We start from the raw sequence: 17,629 nt of genomic DNA, 5'->3' as shown, positions 1-17,629 counted from the left end.
TTAATATTTAGAGAAAATGAAGTTTGCTACTACCCTATTCTTGACCTTGGCTTTGGTTTGTACTTTTTTGGTAATTGTGGCAATATAATATCTTATATCGTATCTATTATTTCAAGTATTGTATACATTTTATAACATATAACTTTTAATCAAAATTAGTCTGTCTAAAAATTCTGTTTCTTCTAATACAATGAGTTTCACGCTATTTTTTTATATTTTTTAAAAAGAATAATTTTCTCCCCCGGTTTTCGGAAAAGTAACAATTTTTCCCATTTTTTGTTTACTTTTTTTGCTAAAATTGAAATTGAATTATTTAGGTCCAATAAGAAAATCCAACTATTTTTTTAAAAGATTCTACTATTGCATTTCTGGTAAAAATTCATCTCGTTTGATTAAAAATTCTATTCGTCAAAAAAATCTATTTTTGTCAATAATACGACATTGGTGAACATTAATCTTTTTTCAACAGAAATTGAACAATTTGGTAGAAATAATTTATTAATAATTCATTTTTTCGGCATAATATTTATCTGTTTAATTGAAAAATTATATGTTTGGTTGAAAACTCGTTCTATTTTCGGTTGAATATTAGGTTTTCTAAATAAAAATATATCTATTCTAATTATGATTAAAATTTTATCTTTTCAGATTTTCATCATAATGATTAGGCCTGTATACAGGATAACTTTTGAAAGATTCGCATTGGATTGTGTTTTGGCTTAGAATTTTGAGTACTAAAAAGAAAAACCAAGTTCGTTAACTATCTTTTTTGAATGAAAATTCAAAAAATGAGAGGATTTTCAATATTTCAAAATTTTATGTGTGAATTTTCGTAATACTCGAAAACTCGAACAATTATCATCCAATTTTTTTAAAAAGTAGAAAATTCACATGTTGATCCCTCGAAAAATCATGAAAAAATTGTGTTTTGTTCGTGAAAAACAAGATTAAAAATTAAAACGTTAAATTTTGGTAAAAATGACACAAGGTATGAAAAAAAGTTGTTTATCTGAAAAAGTGCTACAAATTCGTTATTATTCTTTAAAAGAATGCGTAGTTTTCATTTTTTTATAGAGAAAAATATTAAAAATAAAGAAATAAATTGATGGAAAAACGATACAGGATACAGGAATCCCTGAAAATCCTTGGAAAACATAAAAGTTCTCTATGACATCTTAAAATTAAAAAAAATTTAATCCGTGGATATATTTTTAATTTCTTGAGAACCGATTAAATTTTGTAGGTTTAGCGAACATTTTTATATCTTATAGAATCCCTTAAGATCTCCTGATGCGTTTGAAAAACTTTAAGATTCCGTGAAATTTTTATGAAATGTGACGAAAAGGCATGAAATCGGTAGAAATTATCTGAAATTCAAATAAAATTTGTTCATTAAAGTTTCTTAGAAAATAACATTTAAATCTTCATACAACTTTAAAATCCTTTCATATTTGGAAATTTCTGGCAATGCCTTAAAATCCATTAAAATCGCTAGGAATCCCTTCGAATTTCCTTTTATTTTATCCAATTTGGAAATCTTAAAAATTCCGTAAAATATTGAAATCTGATGAAATTACTAAATAGCCATTGAAATTCTCTTAAATTCTGTGAAATTTCTCAATTTATTCGAAATTGTACGTGAAATTAATAAATAAATAATGCGTTTGCACTTTGTCTATTTTCTGTATTCACTCTTGTAATTTTTACGCATTCTTTCTATCTATAATTATTCTCTGTCATGTGTTTTCTCGAATATCGGAAATGACTTTACAATAAATATGGAAAATTTATCCTAAAAGTTGAAGTACTTAAATGTATTACAAGAATTGCTTTAAAATCAATGGGAAAACATGTATAGCGCTGCCTTCTGCCTAATTTTTCAAGATTTCCTTGATTTTTTAAATTTTGATTTAAATAATATTGCTAATCAACCAATTGCTGTGGGTACATGACGAGCAGAGCAGAGATTATTTTAAAAGTGAATAGAATAAGGTGAAATTGATCAGGTGTCTAAAAAATTTATGAGTATTCATTTCGAAACACAAAATTGTAAAAATGTTTTGTTAGTGGAGATGACGAAATATGTTCCAACATCAGACGACTAACCCTATGAGTATATTCACAAGTTTTATCATTTTTCCTTCATATTGTTTTAATGAACAAGAAAATATTACACAATTATTCGTAATTAAACACTTATATTTGTCACGTTTAAAACATGCATATAAGTTCCTTCCAATTAGTATTATTATACAGGTTGTCTAAAAAGTCCCGGGACGGTTGGATATTTCCTCAGGTAAAATATTTTTCAAAAAAGTGAAGGTCACTCCTAAAGTAAATTTCAACGAGAAATTTAATGGTGACCTTCATTTTGATCTTGAAGTTGACCTTCATGGCTTTTTGAACGTCAACTTTGTCTTTTTTAGATGGAAACCCCCTTTTTTACATCTGCAATCGATAGAGCAGTAATCGTAACGTTCAAGGTCAGTTAGAGGTTATTTGAAATTAACAACGTTTTCCAAGATGTTAGTGCAATGCCTGAAGTAAATTTCAACAAAAAATTCATTGGTGAACTCTGTATTGATCTTGCTGATGATCTTAAAAGTTTTTTTAAGGTTTTTTCCAAGCAGTTTACGTTTACTTTTTAGCATTACCCAGGAACAACGATGTAGACGTAGTAAATTCTGTTCCCTTTGGGATGCTTGATTAGCGTGAGTCCCCTTGGCTCTCACGCTTCAGTGAAGATGTTCGAATATGCGATTGTAAAAATGAGTTACAGCATTACGAATCTTCTCCCTATGAATCAAAGTAGCCTATTGCCGATATTGAGGATCGAACATTAACAGTAAACGCATTTGGAAAAAAATAATTTTTTAGTATCTTTTTCTCGCACTCTAGGCTCTATCCTTATAATATGTTAAAAAAAAACCGGTACAAAAATTGTTGGTACTGGTAAACAAATGAAAACAATTTTATCCCATAAACTACCGTGCAATACTGCTGTCCAGCGGAAAAACCTAGTAAGTGGATTTTGTCATAGAGGTTATTTTCTCATATGCACGTATCGGAAAATAGTCTCTATGGCAAATGTCACTGCTCCTTGTCTATATGTTCCTGTTTTTGAACAAGTTTTATCTGCAGACGATCTTAAAAATGTCAATATGAATCCGTCACGACCAACTTCAGGACATTTGTTTGTAAACGAACACGGTTGGATCATGGCAACGCTCGGCCTCAATACAGCTCGCATTAGCGGACTACATCGGATAATTAATGGTGTAGAGAAATTGATTAACATCGGTAATTCGAATAGAGGAAATTGTTTTGTAATGGAAGATTCTGAAGCTCGTTATTATCATACAGGCGACATTTTTCACAACTATTTCATGAAACCCGTACGCTACCTGACCAATCGTAGAGGATAGAAGGCGGTAAACAAAAACAGTGCTCGATCAGATCAAGATGATTATTCCCCATTAATAACACAATAAAGATAAGAGCATTTATTATTAGGAATTTGTATAATAATAAATGTTGGTTCCTGCCACGATCCACCCCATCCCACCGAAAAGAGGCCACAGAGCAGGATCATAAGGTTAGACGGATTTTATCCATTTTTACAATAACGATTAATTTATATTGAACAATATATGTAAATTATTCAATAAAATCAAAACGGAGTTATTGTTACGTTCTTGTGACCAGGGATATATACAATGAATCGTATTTGTAAACCTACTACTCATTCGTCTTCTTCGTTGAACCCATTTTTACATGCATCTAGGTCGTATTTTCCGATGCTTCCGCATTACAAATTTCTATAGTAGCACTTGCTCCAACACAACCCGACTGCAAAAAACCACTTCATGGAAAAACAACCCTCCGTGGAGCGTTTGCAAACACGCAACCTTTTTAATTAATTTGCAAACAAAGTTAAACATGCATCATGTTCGCATTTTCACTTTTTCTGATATTGGTTGCCATCTATTCGTTATACATTTATCTTGTCCTGATTAACGATACTTCTTCTTCTTCTTTATCGATCAAAGAACGATATATACTTAATTAAATCATAAAATAATTTCCTTCCCGTAGAATGTATCATTTCACGGGATTTACTAAAGCCTTTTACTTTTCGAAAAATTCCCCAAATCTATTAAGAATTAGTTAAGAACAAATTTGTAGATTTTTCTTGGATGCAATTTTTTTTTCTTTTTCCTATCTTTCATAGTTTGACCGCAAAATAAAATGTTCGAGTTTACATTATTTTCTTGTAGGGTAAACGAGAGTATTACCGACGTCGAAAAAGTTTGTAGAGAAAGAAGAACATTAATTTATATGTTTATTGTTTGGTAACGAAGATGAACTCATCTAAAAGGGCAGATTTTTTCCGTTTTCAAATAGTACCCAGTAATATAGTTATTTCATGACAAACTGTTGTTATATTTACTTTAAAAAAATTTATTCATATTCAGTGAACGACACTATATTTTCAGTAAATGACACCCTACATTTAGTGAACGACGCCAGTATTGATTACAAATTTAAATGAATTGAGAAAGTTATTCGTAAGAAATATTCTGTAATTTAGTTGCTTTAGACCAAAAAAAAATCATTTTGAATAATTATGGGTGTTTCTATAGGAAAGGACGAAGTTTTTGGCGAGAAGGAATACCTTTGATACTGTGTGGTTATGTTTATTCGATAAGATAACGAATTTGCTAAATTTATTCGGGGGTGTCGGTGATTGATTTTTGAGGATCGGAAATCCAAAATCAATTAAAACGATATTGAAAATTAAAGCTTATTAGAAAGCGGTGTCCTAGCAATAAAGAGAGCAAATATCAATCATAACAATATGTATATCAATAAAAAAATGTGCCCGCTGGGTAGGCACATTTTCATCTCGCGCCGTCCGCAAGCCTTTTAAAATTAAAGATCAAAACATCGACAACTGTTATTTATTGATTGTTAATTCTCTTTTGTTAAAGCTCCGTCGGCTTTAAGGAATACATTCTCATCACGTATCTCACGCTTCGCATTCGATTTAATCGAAAATGCGAACTTTTTTACATTATGTTCAACTCTATTAAATGAAACATCACATTTATTTCTGTACCTCGGTATGGGGCTGTTTATTCAGATATTCCAAATTAAGAACAATTCTTATTTTTAATCATTAATATTTATATTTACGTATTATTTTTCATTAAATTTTATTCTTATCCATCCAGAGAAATGTATATCATTTCCATAAATTTATATGATTGCCATTCATAATATGCATTAGTATTGCAACAAAAGTATCTTCATTGTCTTATCTTTATCGATAAAAAATGCACATTCTGTTAAAATAAAAATTCTTATTTTACATTTTATTGCAAATGTGTCGTTTCTCCATATTTTTTTTATATTCATTGTAGATATAATTTAGGCGATAAATTTTGTTAAGTAAAATTTTATTGCCTCTTGTGTCCTTTCTCCAAAAAGTTTATTATTTGTTATTTTTAATATATTTTTATAACCAGAGTTTCTAATAAACTTGTAGATATTTTTTGGTTGAAAAACTTTTGTCGTTTAATTTAAATCATCTCTTGTGTCATTTTTTCTAAAACAGACAGACATACATCTTCGTAAAAATCATTTTTTCTGATTTAGGGGGTCTCAAAACGTGAGCTTTGATAAAAAACCGACAAAGCGAAATTTTAGATAAAACCTATACCTTATCATTAGTATGAGAAGGTAAAAATACGTATTGGGACTAAAAAATGAGAAAAGTCATTATATTGAACTTAATATTATACTTGTCAACTCTTAGTATCCTTGAGATCTTCGTAGGATAAAAAAGAGAGCAAAAATTATTAGAAGCAGACACAGAGGTCGCTTTAGGTTAATCTTTTTTTTCTGTCTCTGATACTTATCCATTTTTATATAATGTTTTTTCTCAAAAATACTGTTTTGTTAGAAATAATGTTTGTTATAATATTTTATTGAAAGAAACATTTTTTTTGTTTCAATTATCCACTCTGAGAAAGGTTAAAATTGGGAGGATTTTCATTTGTCTCAGCAGGAAACCTATGGTAGAAAAAATTATCATTATGCGGCTAACTTCATCTATTAATGTACCTAAATAACATTGTTCTACTCAATTCCCGATGTGAACGAAATTTTACCAAATTTGTAAAGTTTCAAAAAATAATCGATACATATTTTTTTAATCGGCGAAGGTTCAAGTTTAAGGGTAAAAAATACTTCTCGCATCTGAAGAGTGATTTTCACGTTGAAATTGAAATCTGTAGAGTGATTTGGAAGATAAAATGCTGATTAGGGGTTTTCGACGTTGCTAAACCGAGGTCAAAATTGCAACATTCCAGATGGCAGACTAAAAATAGCGCCGAAACTTCAAGCGTAAAGGGTTGTTTTTACGTTTAAACTGGAATCCGTCGCGTAATATGAAATCCGAAAGGTTTCTAAGGGGTTTCAAAGCTGCTGAATTCAATTCGAAAGCGAAATCAAAATATTCAAGATGGCGAAAAATAATTGTAATACACTACAGAATCGCCGCTGAACGTGCCCGGGTGGAGCTCGCATTATCCCAAATATTCAAAGTAGTAAGAGACTTTTGTTTTTCTGTTGTACTTAAAATTCGATGTAGCGTTTAATAAATATGTTTCTTTTCTTCGATGAAAATATTTTCGAAAAATAGGCCAAAGAATACTTGGCAATATTGACTAAAATTTCCTGAGTTGGATGTAGAAACATTCGTATTTCTAACAAGTCGGGTTTGAATTTGACAATTCAGACATAATTTCAAATTCCTTTCATAGAACAGAGAATTATTGTGCATAACTAGCAATTCACCTTTGATTATGATTTCTACTGCAATGGAATTATTTCTGATGATTTACAGAAAATAAGGTAGAAAAAATGAGAAAAAGACGTATGTAATTAAAAGAAGAAAATATTTTAGAAAGAAATGAATAAATAAGAACAATAAGAAAGAGCAAAAGAAAAAAGTGCCGCGAAGAGCTAAATGTGACTTTGTTGTCACCAATACCTCTCGACTGAAAATAGTTTTTAATTAATAATAAAATATGACTATTGTTGGGTTTTGATTTTTGTAATTTTGACCTCAAGTTTGCATTCAGCAACATCGAATATTCCTTGGGAAACTTTTTTTCTTTGAAATTACACTATTAATTCCAGTTAAAACGTAAAAAACACCCCTCACGTTTGAAGTGTGGATGCGATTTCGGATCCACCATCTTGAATTTGAAAAATTTGACCTCAAATTTGGATTCAGCGACATCGAAAATCCCTAATCAGTCTTTCAACTTTCAAATGACTCGACTAATTCCAAATCAAACGTGAAAACCATCCCTAAGATGCAAAAGTTAGTTTTTACCTTTAAACTTGATTCTTTACCGATATGAATAAATACGTATCGATTTTTTTCCAAAACTTTACAAATTCGAAAAGTTTCACCTAAAAGAGCCAAAGACGCTTTCATATGATTTCTAGTGAGTGCCTGTTATTGCTTCAAATCCTTAAATTGATAGTTTTAAATTGTCGTTTTTGGCCGACATCATTTAATTAAAAAAACAACATTTCTTATCTGCTATATTTATAGCGTAGTATGACAGTCTAAAAAAGTTTTTTCATATGTTTTTAATTTTCAAACCAAAATAAGTAAGCACAGAAAAACGCTGCTTTTAAATTTTTTGCAGCTCAAATTTCATTGGTCTCCCAATGAGCATTTGAAACAATTTTCAAGTCTCAAATGTACACCTCTGAACGTAGTTGTACATCTGGGCATCTAGGGGAAAGTATCATTTTAAGACTGAATTTTGGTTCAATGCCGAGGGTTGTGGAGTGCTGAACCGTGTTTTCAGCCACCTTAACACATGTCAAAGTAACTATTCGCATCGCGATATTGGACTAAATAATTTTTAATAAGGAAACTAATTGAAATAATATTCGCCTAATTTTCAACTTTCTTTCATTTAACAGTGTGTGCTAGTCACTTAGAATAAAATGATAACTTCCTAATGCAACTTCTAAATGTTAGGTTAGTCATGGCCGTCGATATTTAAACTAAAGACGGCTTGTTTAGAAAAAGTAATGACCGTCTACATATACAATTAGGTATTTCCACTTCAACCACCAGCTAACTTCACTTTTTTGAATACAGAAAATCTAGAGGAAATTTCTTCGAACGAACAGGCATCAATTAAGATGCAGACGGTCACTACTTAGTTTTTACAGCCCGGTACAATTTTTATTCCAAGACACTAATAGGCACTGGTAAATGGGAGGAGATTAAAAGTTAGGTGATTATTATTATAACTTACCTACTTATGAACATCTATTTAACCCAAATAATGCCCGACAAAATCATCTTGACAGGTGACTGACAGTTTGTAGACGGCACTTCACCTTGCTCTGGATGAGAAAAAATAGTGTCTAAATGATGCTTTTCCTCTAGATTCTCCGAATGAAACTGTGTGGCTCAAATTTGTTGCAACTCACTTGAACACTGATTTCGGTGTACAATGGAGGATCGGCAATTTTCTGTGAAAGAAAGTAAAGTAGAAGATGATAGTGATCAGTGTATAATATGCTGGCATGAAAAATTAAAATATTTAGTGGCTACAACAAATTTTCTATTTAGCAGTATTCTCTATATTCAGATAAAAAGAAGTTTGCTACTATAATGTTCTTTACGTGGCCTTTCGTCTTTAATTTCTTTGGTAAGTTTAACAATATAATATCTGGTATCTATTATTTCAAGAGTTTTCTAAATTTTAGAACATATACCTTTTATACCAAATTTTTCAGTCTAAAAATTCTGCACCTCCAAATCTAATGAATTTTACTACTTTTTCCTATTTTTTTCAAAGAATTCTTATTTTTTCCCCTGTTTTCAGAAAACTTCCCCGTTTACCCATTTTTTTTTACTTTTTTTGCTTAAATGTAACTTTAATAATTCAAGCCCAATGAGAAAGTCCAACTAGTTTTTTTTTTAATTCTGCTATTGTATTTTTTGTAAGAAATTCATCTCGTTTGATTAAAATTTATATTTGTTTAAAGACGTAATTGTTTTGACGAAAATGTAATGATATTAAAAATTCAGGTTTTTGTTTTAAGATTTATCTTTTTGGTTGAAATATTAACCGTTTTGTTGAAAACTTATTTTGTTTTTGGTTAAAAAGTAGTTTTTATGTGAAATGTATCGTTTTTATGTGAAAACTGACTATCGAAAAATTCCCTAAATGCTCTCGATTCAAGACCCAGTCAATCTGAAAAAACTGATTTTACGATGGTGTGTGTCTGGCGTTGTCGTTGTTGGCGCTGTTCTTTAACCATCTATTTTTGATTAAAATTTAAAAAGTAGTACTCAGTAACTGACACAATTTATTCTTACAATCTTGTTAGATGAAAAGAAAATTTTCAGAGTTATAGCATTTTCAAAGTCCAAAAAAAATAAAAGAAATTTAACATTTTAGCTACACAACTTACGACATGAAAAAAGTCAAGAGATTAAAAACGTTGCTTTGTAGAAGCTCTACAAGATTATTATAACAACTTTGTTTAATTACTTTGAAAAAAAAATTTTAATTTCAACCGCACAAAAAATATTGAGACATCAAGAATTCCATTTTGCGGTCAAACTATGCATGATACGAAAAAAGTTAAATTACAAAAATTGTACATCCGAAAAAAATCTAAAAATTTTTTATTTGTCACAGCTTAATAGGACACGCAGTTCTCGTTTTTTCCCTAAAAACCATCTTTCAAAATAAAAAAATTAAAGTTTTTTATAAACGACACAAGTTACAAAACAGACATAAAAAATGCTACAACTTCGTTGTTATCTCTTGATAAGATTACTACTTTTTATTTTAATCGCAATAAACAAAAATAAAAATAAAAAATGTAATTTTTTGACAAACGACATAAACCACGAAAGAATATAATTTGACGAAAGTTGCTTTTGCAAAACAGAGCTTCAAATTGTGTATGTTTAATATTTTAGGCAATTGGTGGTTCTAATAAGTTTTAATCTTCTATCCTTGAATTTTGAAATAACTTGAAATTCTCCTTGGAATTTGTGAAATCACTAAGAATCCTTTGAATTTAATGAAATTACATTTGTTTTTTATATGTCTTAAAATCTAGCAGAATCCCTTGAAATCGCTTAAAATATTTCGGAAATGTGAAAATCTATTTTAAAAACTATAAATCGTTTGAAAGACTTCGTATAAATTAAACTTCTTCATCATAGTTCACTATAAAGAAAACACGTTAAATCTTTAAAATCTTAGAAATCCATTGAAATCCTTAAAAACCGGAGAAATCTGCTGCAATCCCGTTTGGTGTTTACAATTATTTTCAGATCTGCGAAAATATTTTTAATCTCTTAAATACTGATTAAATCTTTCACGTCTAGAGAATTTGTTTAAATCCTATATCATTCTTTAAAACCTCCTGATATGTTTGGAAATCTATGAAATTCTCTGAAATTTAAATTAAATTTATTCAATAAAATATTCTGAAAAACAATACTTAAACCCCTGAAAATTTCTGAAATTCTTTAATATTTTGAAATTTTATGTAATACCGTAAACCCCTTTAAAATCTCTATTAATTCCTTCTGTTGTGTTTTATTTATTTTTCCAAGTCCTTTGAAATTCCTTGGAATCCATGACAATTTTTTTTTTAGAAAACCGAATAAATCTTTTGAAATTAGTTTGAAGAATTCGAAATTCCATGAACCCATTTTTAAACCATTAAAACCAATGAAATTTCATTAATTTCCTTTAGTATCCATGTAAATTCTCTGGAAGTCCTTAAAATATCTGCATTTTTTAATTCGACGCTAAATAAATAAATAAATCATTCGTTTGTACTTTCGTTTTCGTGTCCCGCCCTCAAAGATAAATTTCAATAATTACTCACTTTGTTGTACTCACTTAGTTTGAAAAAAATTCCACTTTTGAATTTTGTCGCTTGAATGTGACTTTAATGAATAGTGGACAATGAGAAAATCCAACTTTATTTTGCTAAAAATTCTACTATTATCTTTTTCGTTCGAAATTCATCTTGTTTGATTCCAAATTAACTTTTAAAAGTATTTACGCGACATACTTATTTGAAAGGCTTGTGGCCTCTTTTGACATTGCACCCGTTTTCTATCTTTCTTGTAACTAGAATTATTTCTAAATAAATTAAAAGAAAGCAAACTAATTTTTACAAATGAGGAATAGTTTAATAGAAAATATATACTAGGTATAGAAAAAATATTTATTTTTTATTTATTCAATAACAAATATTTTAACTTATTTAAAAAAATTATGAATCAATTTTTGATTATAGTTTAAATCTCTTAAATATGTTTTGGAATCACTTAAGATGCCCTCAAATATTTCAAAGTCTTTCATATTCCTATAAACTAATGAAATAAATCCAAAATGTTCGAGAAATCGTTTAAAATTTCCTGAAATATTTCAAATCCTTTGATATCTTTTAAAATCTCTTAAAACCTTTTAAAACTCTTGAAAGTGCCAGCGAATCTCTTAAAATACCCTCGAATATTATAAATCCTTCGAAATCTTATTTAATTACGGGGATGCATTAAAATCCTTTCAGATATTTTCAAATTTTTTAAAGATCATACAAATTTTAAGGAATTTGACCAAATACTTTAAAATATTTTAAATTCTGTCATTATTTTGTCAATTGATCCTTTCTGGATTATCTAAATAAAAACTTGAAAAAATAAAAAGAACCCAAACAATTAAATTAATGCATGCTAAATTAATAAGTATTCAGGGTGTATTAAAAAAAAGTAATTTCAAATCTCTTCAAATCTTAGGAACCCTACGAAATACTTTACTTCTATTGAATGCATTCTTTAAAATCTACTAAATCTACAGATGAGTATAACTTTCATAAGTGAAAAACTTCGAGAAATATTTTTTAACTTAACAATTAAATAATCAATTATGTATGCTTAGAGGGTGCGTTTTTTCGAACAAGGTACTCAAAAATTGTATCTCTTTTTTCCTTTTTTAACTCTTCATCTTCTTTTAAAAAATTAAAAGGTGCATTTGATTTTTGACTTTTACTTTTAGTTTACTTCGCTCGCAAGTTTGAGCGCGCCTACGGCGCCCGACTGTTAGTTCTCGCGCTTCGCGCTCGATAATTTATTTACCTCGGGCTACGCGCTCGGTTTTTGTGCACAGACTTGTCAAAATTAAGGGTCAAAGCATCAAGCGCAGTAATTTGGTAATTGTGAATTCTTTTTTGTTAATGCTCCTACGGCTTTAACGAAGACATTCTCTCAACGTATCTCGTGCTTCACACTTGAGTTTGTCCCTGAAATTGTGTATGATTTCCATAAATGTATATTATTACAATTTATAACATGCGTTGGCATTTAAACGTTACACATACGGGCTACACATCAAATTTGCAGTATTTTAACTTCTAAATTATATCCCTAAATACAGTGAAATTGATAAATGTTAAATGTAATTTCTGAATTTTTCATTATTTTTTATGCTGTCAATATTTGAATTTTCGATTTTTTAACAAAAATCAAAAAATTGTTATGATAATCTTGTGGGAAATTCAAAAATCAACATTTTTCTTCTCTTAACCTTTTTTCATATCGTGTGTTATTTGACTTAAAATGTTCACTTTCGTGTGTTTTTTGGAATTTTGTAAATACTATAAGTCTGGTAATTTTTAGTTTTGTAAAAAGATTAATTAGAATAAATTTTTCTTCTTTTTGAATACTATATTTATCGACACAGAGAATTTTTAAATTTTGAAAAAATTTGTCTGAAAAAAATTCAAAATGCGCTCACTTTTAGCATTTTTATCCAAAATGGCTGACTAACCAACTTAACCTCGAGTTTCGAACACTAAAAGAGTGTGCCAAAGGCCAATCTAATAGATTAATTTTTTCCAAAGGACCCCGCACTAAATGTATGGAAAAATGGCTTTCGGTGGATTTAGCTGAAACTTTGTAATTTTTAAGGTTATCAGTGTCGGATGAAATATCCGTAAAAAAATCCAAAAAATGGACAGTTTTAGAGCTATGCGGCGCTAAGATCAGGGAATAAAACGAATTACAACAGATTTTTTTACAAAAGCGATGTCAACATAGAAATCATGGTTCAGATAGTGGTCTGTCATATTTTCGCCTACACCGTTGACTCATATAGCGCGCTTCTCAAAACGATCAAACGCTAAGCGCCCAAGATTTTAACTTGACTAATTAAATAGTAGCCAAAGGAACATTATTAACTGGTGCACACATACCGATAATAACATTCTACCCTTCGCAAGAGGGTTGAACGCTAAGCGCTCAAGATCAGCGAATAAAACCAATCCTAGTAACTTTAGCAACAAAAGCGATGTCACTATAAAAATCACGCATCAGCAAGTAGTCAGTAATATGTTTAGCCAAACCAATAAGTTATATTGCGCGCTTCTCGAAACGATCAAACGCTCAGCGCCCAAAATTTGAACTTGACTAAGTAATTACATTTTTAAAGACAGAAATGGTGTCCAAAGTAACATTAGTAACTAGTGCGCACATCGATAATAACAGTGTACCCTTCGCCAGAGGCCCGAACGCTAAGCGCCCATTATCAGCGAATAGAACCAATCCTGGTAGCTTTAGCGACACAAGCGATCTCTGTATACGAAACACGCATCAAGAAGTGGTCAGTAACATGTTTAGCCAAACCAATGACAATATGAGTCAACACCGCTGACTCATATAGCGTGCTTCTTAGAATGGGCAAACGCTAAGCGCAGAAGATTTGAATTTGACTGAGAAATCACTTTTTCAAAGGCCTTTCACAAAAAAAATGACAGATAAACATTATTATCGGAATGTGCGCACTAGTTACTAATGTTACTTTGGGTACCATTTCTGCCTTTAGAGAAGTGATTAATTAGTCAAGTTAAAATCTTGGGTGCTTAGCATTTGATCGTTTTGAGAAGCGCGCTATATGAGTCAACGGTGTAGGAGAAAATATGACAGACCACGACCTAAACCGTGATTTCTATGTTGACATCGCTTTTGTAACTAAATCTATTGTAATTCGTTCTACTCACTGATCATGAGCGCTTAGCGTTCGGCACTCTTGAGAACAGTACAATGTAATTATCGGAATGTACGCACTAGTTATTAATGTTACTTTGGGTACCATTTCTGCCTTTAAAAAAGTGATGAATTAGTCAAGTTAAAATCTTGGGCGCTTAGCATTTGATCGTTTTGAGAAGCGCGCTATATGAGTCAACGGTGTAGGCGATAATATGACAGACCACGATCTGAACCGTGATTTCTATGTTGACATCACTTTTGTAACAAAATCTGTTGTAATTCGTTTTATTCACTGATCTTGAGCGCTTATCGCCGCATAGCGCTAAAACTGTTCATTTTCTTGGATTTTTTTAAAGGATATTTCATCCGGCACTTATAACCTTAAAAATTACAAAGTTTCAGCTAAATCCCCCAAAAGTCATTTTTCCATACATTTAGTACGGGGTCCTTTATCGTGTTCACAGACAGATATACTTATAGACAGACGGATAGACATACGGGCAGACAAACACATTCTTAAAAACCAATTTTTTGGATTCAGGGGGTCTCAAAACGTCGAAATTTGACACAAACTTGGGACGTCAAATTTTACACAAATCTAATACCTTTTCTGATCAGAATGTAAAAATAAATTAATTTGTCATGAATATTTTTTTGATAGTTCTGGTTTTGGTTTTAATCGTAAAAATGGCATTAAAAAAAATTAAAAAATTAAACCCCACGCACGAAATGAAAAAGTAATTAAAAGATAAAATTTGTGATGAGAACGTGCCCTTGCAGCGGGCAGATTTTTTGTTGATTGTCAATGAAGTTTTTCACGATTAAAGCGAAAACTAAGCATCCTATCAAAAAGTGATATAGACCAAATTTGTAGATATTTTTCAAATGAACAATTTTTGTTTACTCATCTTTTGCCGTATTCTAAAACGTATAACCGAAAAATGTAATTTTTGGATTTTCCATCAAAAAGCAGCATTCTTCTTCACCTGACTTTTTTTCATACATGCGTTATTTGGCTTAAAATGTTCATTTTCGTATGTTTTTAGAATCTTGTAAATGCTATATCTCTGGTAATTTGTAGTTTTATGAAAAAAGTCATTGGGACAAATTGTTAGACTTTTTGTTTAGTATAAATAACCGCACAGAATATTTTTGAATCTTGAAATTAAATGGTCTCAAAAACTGGAGGGGGGTCAAATTTAAAAAAAATCTAATACCTTCTCTGATGAGAATGTAAACAGCTTAAGGCCGATGAATAGTACTGAGAAGAAAAAAAGTTTATCCTTTTAATTTAATGAACAAAATAAGCACAATTTCCACAAAGCATTGATAATAAACTAGTAAAAATTGGTTATAATTTTAACTGAATAAGTACATATAAATAAATAAAGAGATGTGAATCTAACTCACAAGTACGTCGCATAAACAACCCGGCATAAACCTAACCCAAATCTGTCAAACGAAATTCAGGATCGTAACAAGTCGTATCTGGGTATTTCAAGTTGGGTGACCGAAAGTAAAGACTCCAAGATGTCTGCACGCCGAGGGCCTAAAAATGATACCAATTGCATGGGAAAAAACTTTATGGTGAAAGATCAATATGGACCACGTTATAAAAAAAATTATATTTCGTCTCATGTCATCGGTATTGTTATTTGGCCCTAGGTGTGCAGACATCCTGTCAGCTGACGTCACAACGTGAAAGAATGCTCACGTCAATGAATGTTACATCGAGGGAAAACCATACAAAAAGTGTTCCTAAAGTTTTAAAGTAAAATGTATCAAAACATACTTTGGTAAATCATTTTCTGCCGCCCTTAACCAAATTTTAATATTTTATTTAGTAACTTAGGTTGTGAAATATAAGAATTTTTGCTAGTTACGTCGACGGACCCGGTAAGAAGGCTTGCATTAAAAAGTATTGAAAAATGTCATTCATCAAGTGGTAACGTGAGAAATATTGAATACTTCTGGATCCAGTTTTTGTCCTCCCGTTTTGAATCTCCACAGCAGTTGAAGTTAGCTCTTAAATTCAATCCCTTGCTGTTCCTAGAACCGAAAATATTTTTCTGAACGCCACAAAGCAACCAAGAACTAAAAAAATTTTTATCCCTTTCAATTTAGCAAATTTTTTCACTCTTATTTACTGTTTTTCGAATAGTAATAAGCATAGCACCAGTCATTTTACGATGTCTGGAATAATTCACAATCCTAATCCTTACACTCTAAACTTTGACGATGAGTCATGAGATACTTTTTCTTAAATCCGACGTCCAAGTAGGACCACCCAAAAAAGTATCCTTAATTGTCAAACCACGACTGTTTATGTTTCGACGTAACCTCACAATTTTTTCGGAGAAACTACTATTTGCATAAATATGTAGTGCACATTGCATTTAAATGAAACTATTAATCATACAGATTTTACTTCTCAAGTCTAACTTTAAGATTCAAAAGCATAAATTGTACAGTAGTTCATAATTTATTTGTAACGCGACTCTAAACTTTACCTCTGGGGTATGTAGACATCTGTTAAAGCGATTTTTCGGGTACATAATATTTTTTTTCTATGGCTTACAATAATAATATATTAACTAATTTTTACTTTAAAACTTGTTACGAGTTTCTGAAATGGAGATCTTGATCAAGTTTTACAATAATATAACCAGTAGTTTCAATAATATAATTTATAGACCCGAAAGTTCACTGTCTGTGGTCGTTCTGAATAATATTTTAGTTTTGCCATTTCTATTTCTTTGTGTAGAATCAGGATATTCATGGGGGAGTAAGCAAATACATCCTCTTCTTCGTAGTCCTTCTCGCGCTGCTCCAGCTGCTCGAGCTGCTCCTCGTCGATATACTCCTGTCTTTAACCAATTTCACACTACAATCCCTCTTGAAAATATCAATCTCAATCCGCAAAGACCGACTTCAACAATATTGTGAGTAAACAATCGTTGCTACAATCGGCGTAACTACACTGCATCTAAATGGACTACATCGTAACATTAACGGTGTAGATAATTTTATTCTGATCGAAAAAGATCATAGAGAAAATGATCGTGAGATGCAAAATCATGAAGTTGATTTTTATCATATAGGCGCTATCTTAGATGATCACATGCTTTTCGAAACGCTTAGATAGCTTGGTTATTAATCACTTAAGTCAGGAAAATTATAAAGGAATTTCCTTTTTTAAAACAAATTCGGATCTAAAATATAAAAGAGAATATTTTTACCACAAAATTATAACTAAAATAAATTTAATGTCTGTATTGATTTAATATCAGATTTTAATGAAATAAATAAAAAAATTCTTTATATTATGCTTTAAGGTGGCTTGGGCGTTTGGTGCCGTACAATGTGGGGGGCACTGTGGGGGCTATCTATCATGCGATCAGTCTGTATTTGAATTTTATTGATATACGCATATTATAATGTCATCTTAATAAAAAAGTAGAAAACGATCAAAAAAAGTGACAGAAACATATGATATGATATGATATG

Source organism: Belonocnema kinseyi, chromosome 6 (assembly GCF_010883055.1).
Source record: "Belonocnema kinseyi isolate 2016_QV_RU_SX_M_011 chromosome 6, B_treatae_v1, whole genome shotgun sequence".
Taxonomy (NCBI): Eukaryota; Metazoa; Arthropoda; class Insecta; order Hymenoptera; family Cynipidae; genus Belonocnema; species Belonocnema kinseyi.
The sequence above is the reverse complement of the archived record's forward strand: the minus strand, read 5'-3'. Positions refer to the sequence as shown.